We start from the raw sequence: 10,311 nt of genomic DNA, 5'->3' as shown, positions 1-10,311 counted from the left end.
GTGTCTGGGTATATAAAAGGGTCAGGGTTCATTTATAACTTTACATTGTAGAAGTCTTTTGTTGACCAGAAAGCAAGATTTTTTTTAAGAAACTCTTTTTTTTTTCCTTCGGAATTTATGGAAAGCATGGATTTATGATTGAGTGTATGTATTAAAAAGGGGATAGAGAGAGAGAGAGACGTATGAGACAGTCAAAAAGTTTGAATTATAAATAAAGAAAGAGAAGAGAGCGAGAGAAATCGGTAGAGAGAGAGAGAGAGGAAAATTTGTGAATAAGAAAGGGTCAAATTATTGTTCCGGGATCTCAGTAAAAATGTATTGTTACGTATTTCTGAATCTTCTGGCTAGATGTACTAGTAGGCACACAAAAAAAAAACACTGCAAAGAACTTGACGACTAAACTTTCAGTTTAATATAACTTTAATGACTATTAACTCTAACAATTCGTCACTGTAACATGTAGCGTAGAAGACTGTTCAATATCTGTCAGTTTACAGTTAGCTATACTTCGTTGCGATTCATCTCTTCACTTAGTTGCAATTCATCTCTTCTCAACTTGCATCGAGCCGAATTCCACAGAACAGACCAACGACACACTTCCCAGTGTCGCTCCAGGTCTCCTAAAGCTGAACCAAGTCGCACTCAAGTCTACCGAATCAGAGCCGCACACGTCTTACATCGACTGTATCGACTGTAACGGCTCAAGTCCACTGTAGTTCGCTGTATAGACTTTAACGACAGTAGTCCACTCCAGTTAACTCTACCCTAGTTAACTTGCATCGAGTCGTACACATTTCTCTTCCACAGAGCCGCACACGTCTTACATCGTCTGTATCGACTGTAACGGCTCACTCACGACTCCATACGACTGACTTTAACATTAACTCTCTGGCTTATATAGAGTCCCTAATCGCTTGTCCAAAGTTGCACAAACACGGCTAGTATCCTCTGAAATAACACGTGAGGAAACGTCACATCCTGTCTTTGTTTATACATGTAGATTCCAGAAAACATCGGCTGCAGTGTCATCAAGTCGGGGTCACACGTAGTGACCTCTATCTGTCACTGTTCATTAGTAACTGTCCCCCTACTTAGATCTGTTCGTCCCCTGGAACAACACGTGAGGGCACGTCACATCCTGTCTTTGTTTGTACATGTAGATTCCAGAGGACACTCGCTGCTGTGTCATCTCGCCGGGGTCATACGTTGACCTCTACCTATCACTGTTCATTTGTAACACTGCCCCCTTCTTAGATCTGTTCGTCCCGAACAGATTCTACTTCATCACGATACTGATGAAATCGATCGACGATCAAGTAGGAAGCTTTGGTGGTTGCCCCCTTCTCAGAGATGTTCTTTCAATCTGGCAGTTGTCCATCTTCTTTCCATAGAAGAATGGGAGCCAAATCCTCATTTTTCAGCTGTTCCTCACAAATGTTTTCATCAATCTTGGTATGGAAACATCGACCTTCAGATGACGACATTGGGCACTCTTGTCAAGAAAATTCATCAGCATTCTAACGAGTTCGTGCTTCACTGGCTGAGTTTTACATTTTCAAGCATCTTTTTCCAGAGCTTCTTCAGAGATGACCAGGTTCATCACAGTACAGCAATATTCACATGCTCTTCTTTTAAACAACAGCAACTGACTTGGGTTTGTACGATGTTGGGTTGATCTTCTTGTACAATTCTGTCACAGATGGTTACTCACTACAGTTCTGACATCTTAAACTACTTCTTTTCTGTCCTTCTTGCTTCTGACTTAATAAGCGTTCTTCTAAAACCTCTGTTATACTTCATCAACCTATTCTCATGAGGAATGTTCTTAGATTATTCATTAGTGGCTTCACACTTTCAACTGATTCGTAAGCCTTTCTTCTTTGGTCTGATTGTTCCGGACAGAATCTTTCTAAAAACATGGGCTGTGGAGTTTCATCAGTGCAGGTGGGGGTCTATCAGTGGGAGAAGTGGTGGGCTTGTTTTCTAACAACATGGGCTATGGAGTTTCATAAATGCAGGTGGGGGTCTATCAGTGGGAGAAGGGGTGGGTTTGTATCTAGATCTTGTTGGAGCCATCCACGTTGCACTCTGCATATGTCGTTTTTTTCGCCTCCTCAATTTGATATTTCTTTGGTTGCGTTGATGTCGTTGTCGTTGTCTTGCTTTCCTGTCGATCAATGCTGATGGCAGCGACTTAGCACATAGGAAGGCATTGTATTTCATAGCTGTAGTCATCAAGACTGTTGATCTAACAAGTTGCTTCAGCATTATTCTTCGATGGGTGCTTTGCGAATTAGCTGCAAGTCCACTTGAAGGCAAGTTGTCAAACACGTCATCACCTTCATCCGAGTCTGGAGGACTCGACTGTGGGGCAGGTTGATAACATTCAACGTGCAAAGGTCCATCAACTTCAGCATCAGTTTCTATTATAATTCCTTGACTATCACCAGGGCTTCTCACGCCTACCTTGATAGCTGTACAAGCTTCTGTTAAGTCTAGAGCTTGTTGGTGTATTTCTTGGCATTCACTGTCTTCTTGCATAGCTACGTACGTACAGTTCTTGTCAAACGCATGGGTGCAATAATCCAGCTTCGAGTTCCTCTCGTAGACAATGGCAGATAGAAGACAGAAGTCTTTAAGGCCCACAGCAACAGGCTTGGACGCAGACCCAACGTTGTCTTGATCTGTTTGGCTGGTTGAGGTACTCATATCAGGTATATCTGTAGTTAAAGCTTCGGTCAAACTATAGGTCTCTTCTATTGTTTCTTCAGCGGTCTCATTCTGCTTTTCGTTGAAATAGTAACAGCTACCGTCTCTTTTCATGTCTTGTGGGCCACATTCGTTTGGTTTGCTATCACAGTCACAGACAGCACAACCATCTCCAGCATCTCTATCGTAATTGTCTGTATCGCCACATCCTTGGTTGGACAATTGTTCGCTGTTCATCAATGGTGTAGCCCTTTCATCTGTCGACTCAATCTGATAATGTTGGGTGTTCAGCAGCTCGTTAATCATAATTCTAGTTTGATCTTTTATCGTATTTATTTGTTCTTCTGTCTTGTTGGGCGTGGTAGCTATTTGTTCATTCTCATTCATGACTTTAATCAACTGGTTAAATGAAGAAATTCTGGTGTTGATTTCTGATTCTATCTCCTTAATGCTCTCTTTCACCGAGTTCATTTTGTATTGCAAAGTTCTCAGGAGCTCCATCGTATTAGGTTTGATTTCAAATTGGCAAGTGTCTGGATTCTCATCTTCCTCCAACAGGGCTTGTCTGAGACGTGCTGTTAGCGTTTCCTTATTTCCGTTAAGCTGTAGACCTCTTTCTCGAAGCTCTTGTCTAAGTTCTTTCATGTCAAGTTCATTAAGAAGTTTGATGGAACACATTCTAGCCAGAAAGATCCCACTTCTGACACCAATTGTTACGTATTTCTGAATCTTCTGGCTAGATGTACTAGTAGGCACACAAAAAAAAAACACTGCAAAGAACTTGACGACTAAACTTTCAGTTTAATATAACTTTAATGACTATTAACTCTAACAATTCGTCACTGTAACATGTAGCGTAGAAGACTGTTCAATATCTGTCAGTTTACAGTTAGCTATACTTCGTTGCGATTCATCTCTTCACTTAGTTGCAATTCATCTCTTCTCAACTTGCATCGAGCCGAATTCCACAGAACAGACCAACGACACACTTCCCAGTGTCGCTCCAGGTCTCCTAAAGCTGAACCAAGTCGCACTCAAGTCTACCGAATCAGAGCCGCACACGTCTTACATCGACTGTATCGACTGTAACGGCTCAAGTCCACTGTAGTTCGCTGTATAGACTTTAACGACAGTAGTCCACTCCAGTTAACTCTACCCTAGTTAACTTGCATCGAGTCGTACACATTTCTCTTCCACAGAGCCGCACACGTCTTACATCGTCTGTATCGACTGTAACGGCTCACTCACGACTCCATACGACTGACTTTAACATTAACTCTCTGGCTTATATAGAGTCCCTAATCGCTTGTCCAAAGTTGCACAAACACGGCTAGTATCCTCTGAAATAACACGTGAGGAAACGTCACATCCTGTCTTTGTTTATACATGTAGATTCCAGAAAACATCGGCTGCAGTGTCATCAAGTCGGGGTCACACGTAGTGACCTCTATCTGTCACTGTTCATTAGTAACTGTCCCCCTACTTAGATCTGTTCGTCCCCTGGAACAACACGTGAGGGCACGTCACATCCTGTCTTTGTTTGTACATGTAGATTCCAGAGGACACTCGCTGCTGTGTCATCTCGCCGGGGTCATACGTTGACCTCTACCTATCACTGTTCATTTGTAACAGTATGCTTGCAATGGCGTGAGAAACTGTCCTGTTGTTATGCATCGATTGTCCAGAGATTGTGATCAGAACAGTTTGGATTCGGGTAGGAGTTAAATTAAGAACTTTTCGTTAAGAAATCAACAAGTCTGGGAGTGAGTGATTCAAGAAGAGCGGAGTGGTGGAGACTGAAAATACAAAATGACGTAGCAATGTTTCTGTTCGAATCTTGATGTGTGTGTGGGGGGGGAGGCAGGAAGTGGTGAGATATCAAGATATGGGGGGGGGGGGGGGGTTACTGACTGACTTAACTTCGTGGGGGCTGTTAATGCATATCTATAAAGAATGTTTGATAATTAAAGACAATTGCTACCTACGTGTGTATAAAGACATAAAAATCTCTCAATGTCCAAAGCCTTCCATCATTACAGCATTGTGTTGCCCAGAACAAAATATAGATCTATATTTTTTACACAACCCTATAAGCTAATGAGATTCATTTAGAAAAATGTACATATAGGTATGTTGGGTGTGGGGTGGGGGGGGGGGTTATCGAATGATAAGCAATGCCTCTATAATGTCTACGCCGGCCTCCGGCGGAGCTTGGTTATTTGTCCGCATGTCCGGTAATCTTGCCAGCGTATGACCATGATGGAGCGAAGGCACCTTTGATGGAAGCGTTCGAGGAGCCTTAAATGCCTAGTATAGAGCACCAAGGTCTCAGAGCCATACAAAAGTGTGTTGAGAACCACTGCTTCCATTGTTTTTTCTGCCATGGAGCTGACAAGAAGTGATGTTGGACTTAGCTGTGGGGTCCTTAGGGCTTGAAATGTAGAACGGGGGCCTCTCCCGCATTTCTGTCACCTCAATTTGGCCGTCTTCGACACTACTACGAATTATCTTATTTTTAATCTTGTTTTATCTCATCTTATAATTTACAGACGTTCATTCCTACGAGTTTACCGGAATTAATAATATGGTTCGCACCCATGTGATCACGCCTCCACCAGAGAACATTCGTACTTGTCAAGTATACGGAACTGTAAGTTGCAAACCACGTTATGCGGGGCCGTTGGCGGTTAAGTCCAGAGACAGTCGCCTCATCTACGTATGTCGGCTTGATCGTCTAAGAGCTGAAGTTTGAAAAAAAACCTGTTTGAGCGTCAAGCAGTACCGCAGTTCTGTCTGGAAGAGCCCCAAGTCAATGCCTATATAAAGCATTGCTATTTCCGACTGGCCTCTGGACGCATGGGCAAGACATGGCCAAAGGACCGAGTTTACCGGGAGCTATGTTATACCAAGCTAACCATGGGGGAACTCTCCTAAACATATGCCAGTTTGCATTTGACCGGTAAAGCGTATGTGAGTTTGGATTGTCCAGATTCAAACAACAGACTCCAGCTATAATAGCATGCCCAGGTAGTGGCGTAACTTGGGTAGGGGGAGAATTTGAAAATCCCCCCCCCCATATTAGTGTTTTTTTTTACATTAAGAATTAAATATTACGCAAAGTGCAGGGGCCCCAAAGAGCTCAAGCCCCCGTAGCCCCCAAACGATGGAAAATTCCAAGCTACGTCCCTGTGTCTGGGTAGAGAAAATAGTAGAATCAAACTACAACTATCTAAGTAACGCTATGAGTACGGTAGCAAGGGAAGTCACTTCTCTGGGTTGGAGGAAGAGAGTTTCATTTTCCTCTTCCTTTCATAAAACAAAAATGTCCACTTTTTTTTGTGTGCGAGAGCAATATCCTTATAACAGCCACTCTCCTACACACCTGTCAATAGAAAAAATTAATCTATGTTTACATTCAGTATTTGTTGATTCGAAGAATATCATTTCACACAAAACATAATTCACAAATTATGCAAGAATATTTTTGTAAAAAGTTAAGGAAAAAAAAACAACAACCACATATGTTTGAATCCAGTGCTCGGTGGCTTGAAATATATCGGTTTGCCCAAAACAGAGTTATAACATGTGTAAGAAAATGTTTAAAAAAAACAACAACACCAACGTATCTTGCTGAGCGGATCTGGGTTCGATCGCCCCACACACAGTTCGATATCCAGCGCCCTGCAGTGAAACAATTGACGAGAGAGAAAGGAAGGAGGGGGTGGGCGCGGAATGGGGAAACAAAACTTGAAGGTCAATACTAAGGGACAAAACCCGTTGTTCTTTCACTCTTCTTTCCATCACCCACCTACCCTCTAACCCTGCCCTCACCCTAGTTCCATATCTTATATACTCCAACTAGTTTTCAGTTTTCTGCAGGTTCTCATGTTGTAAATTACCTTGTGTTTATGTTTATATAAATAAATAAATATATATATATATATATATATATATATATATACACATGCTAGTCGGATATGACCCGCAGCCTCCGGGCCTTAGTTTGGGAATTACTGTTCTAGTGGATTGGATTTAGATCTATATCAAACATGGCAAATGTTTCCTTAATATATATATTTAGTTATTTATTTATTTGGTTTGTTTCTCCATGAAAATGAAAGTAGAGTGCAAAAATGGGTTTAGACGTTTAGCCGACATATTGATATCAAAAATATTATTCAAAAATAAAAATTTAAAATAATACTGTAAAAAAACGGGTTTACCCGATTTGTTAAAAAGTTTCGTTCTTTAATAGAGATAAATTTAGGTATTTTAAATTTTATTTTTAGGGCATTCCGGTTGTGGGAGGGACATTAAACATAAACTACGGTCTACGCCTGGTTCTAGTAAACATTTATGCCAAGTCTTGTCAAGATTGGTCAAACGGTTTTGATTTCTATGAGGGACATATATACATACATACTCCTTACATTTTACTTTATATATTAAAAGAAAAGTTAAGGATTTATATACATGAATTGAAAGACACCCATCTATTGACTGATCTTCACGTCTGCTAAACGTAGCAAATCTGATTCGCAGTTCGTATTAAGATTACGGACTCAATGTGCCATTAGCAATGGTCTTATTAATTTGCGAGACCAAATTGAATGGATGCTTGCTAGGCCACTCTTCTAACTATTCTTACAATAACAACTATTACAGTTCAATAGGTCATTTTAGCAACGTTTATTATACAACATGTATAGGAAGCAACTGAAACGTAATAGGCGACAGTGGCTTTATTAAAGTTACAGTGGCTTAATTAAAGTTACGCAAATCGTACGATTAACTAAATATGTTAACCCTTTAAGTCCTATGACCATAATGCACTCTAAAAGCCTGTGACAAGAGATATCACTGATCTGCTAAAATGTAAATTGCGGAACCCCTGCCGTCCGCAGGGTCCATTTTGGAGCATTAGGTCAAATCGTCTTACCTTGCTGGTGTTGATGCTGAGGAAGCTGCAAAAAGAACTTGTCCAGTATTGAAAGAAATTTCCAATACATGATAACGCATCTTCATCTAGATCCGTCGGCTCACAAGTGTTTTAACCCTGTGAAGTTCTCCTGCTATCAACTTCAATCTGTTACAGGACAGAGGAGGCTACACCTCCCATAAAGTGCTGGCAAGAAACTTATCCATATGGCTTCGTGCTTCATTGTCAGATCACACTGCAGAAACATACCGCGCCCCCACATCTCTCAAAGCTACCTATACTTTTACTGTGTACGGTTATAAAAAAAATAGTTCGTCCATCGTGGTTCGATGATGAGCCCTTTTGTCATCCATTTGAGATTTGTGCCTCCTCATGTGGCTGATGAGACCTATGTTAGCCCGGAATGTTTGGCTGCACACTTGGCAGGTTATTTCAGCTTGACCTAGTGTCAATGGCATTCCTTTTTTTTTTCCTCTGACGCTTTTCTTCTGCATGCGATGTTCTCTTGTCCTCTGCAACTTGTGCGTCAGTTTTCACAGCGCGACGCCATGGTGCTCCATCATGTGCTTCTGTTTCCCATGTTGAAGACTTTCAGAGAATCTTTCAGGGTATCCCTGAAACGTTTCCTTTGTCCACCTTGTGGTTGCTTCCCTTTTCCTTAATTGGCCATAAAGGAGTCGTTTGGGGTAGCGGGAATCTTCCATTCTGCAGACGTAGCCTGACCATTGCAGCTGGGACTGCATCAAGATTGTGTGGATGTTTTGCAAGACCGCTCTTCAGAGGCTTCAAGTATCAGGCATTTTTTCTTGCCATTTAACATTCAGTATTTTTCTGAGACAGATCATGCGGAAGTGGTTCAGTTTTTTTGCTAATACCACTGTACATTGTCAACTAAGGGAGACATACTCTCGGTGGAAGCTCTAGCTTAGAAAACTGCGAAATAGGTGTGATGCTAATTTATTTAGTTATTTTATTTCGCAGAGTCAGTTGAAATGATTGACTCAAATTCGATTTCACTGTACCTTGGGAAATCAGTACTACGGGATTGTCATTGCAGCACTTTCTCTAGTGGCCTCGTCCCATGACCGATGCTGCAAAGCTGAGGGATTTTTTCAGAATTTCGCTATTTCATTTCTACACGGGAGGTCCATCAAACAGAAAAAGCAGTCAAACTTAAAGTTTTCCCTTTCCGATGGAGTAGATCAAATCCTGTTCTGTCAGAATATCAGCTTAATACTTGTTCTCGAGCATATCGAAGGGCCTGGTGTAAAGCCTCTTTGGTTCGAGTCTCGCCAGGGATAAAATACCGTTTTTGTGACATACCATGCAATGTATACATCATAAACTCACGCTTTCTTTCTTTCAGTTCATGTGCGCGTGTGTGTGTTGGTGGGGGGGGGGCGTTTTATTTTTTCTTCTTCATATTGTGTTCCGCTTTTTGGAGCGAAACGTGCTTCTGACGCGTAATCCGATTCTTTCTAGTCCCCCCTACCTCTTCTCTTTCCACGAAACCTCCCATTTTATACTCAGCTCATGGCCACTCGCCGCCCCTCACCCCCACCCCCGTCCAGGTCTCGCTAACTGTTCGACTGTCCGTCTCGTGAGCAAACAACTTCGCTGGGGGGCCGCCCGTCGCATCCATTTTCCAGCTTCCGGTGTTGCGGGGCTGTGCTTCCGGTGCCGTTTCCTCCATTTACCCTCAACCCCCCCCCCCTCCCGCCCGCCCTCCTATTCCACTCACCCGTTTTGACCACTTCAACCATAAAGCCTTTTCTATCACTGGGTGTAATGTGGGTTCAACATGCCGCGATAACTTGGTCGCTGATATCCATGTGATTTAGTTTAAGGGAGATGGGGGGGGGGGGGGGGGGGGCTATTGGTTATATGCGTTCACACTTATAAATGGACATATACAGGCATACTAACGCATAACGCATATACACACAGACACATAGGATATGTATACATGTACACACTAACAACTCTTCTTGATAAAGTAAATTATTTCTCCTTTTTTTTTTACAAAGCTTATATCGACTCACTTTTTCTGTCTGTTTGTCTGTCCGGTAAAAGTTTGAACACGTTATTTCTCCTACACCCATATGTAAATGTCCACAAAATTCTCAACTCATCGGCCATTTTGCGAATACTCGAAGTCGACCGTTATTTTAGTTTAAACATGTTTCGTTATTGAAAAATTAATTTTGGCTTTAAATTTCTAAAAAGGGAATTCCCGCTCTCGACATATTAATAGACACACACGAACGTTTCCGAAATAAGCTCGGGAAATGAAACATTCACCCGAGCGAGGTTCGGTCAACTGGTACTGTTAATTAACTAATCAATCGTGTTTCTTTCGGTAAAAATACAGCAGAGATTCTCTTAATGAAATAAAACAGTTTAATTCTCCACGTAGACATCACAAGATTGAACAAACTAATAACACACAATATAACTTAATTTCGTTAATACATACACAAACGTATTTACATGAGGCTTGAAACTTATTAACTGAAGGACCCCGATATACGCTTGCCTCCCCCTCTATAGGTGTCTCAATAAAATAATATTCCAAACAGGAAATGAAATAAAAACATTTCATATCGTATTAACTCCCCTTCATTCTCAAATCTTTTGTTTAAAAACTTGAAACCAACATGTAA

This window comes from Biomphalaria glabrata, chromosome 2, assembly GCF_947242115.1.
Source record: "Biomphalaria glabrata chromosome 2, xgBioGlab47.1, whole genome shotgun sequence".
Classification (NCBI taxonomy): Eukaryota; Metazoa; Mollusca; class Gastropoda; family Planorbidae; genus Biomphalaria; species Biomphalaria glabrata.
Note: the sequence above shows the minus strand (reverse complement) of the source record.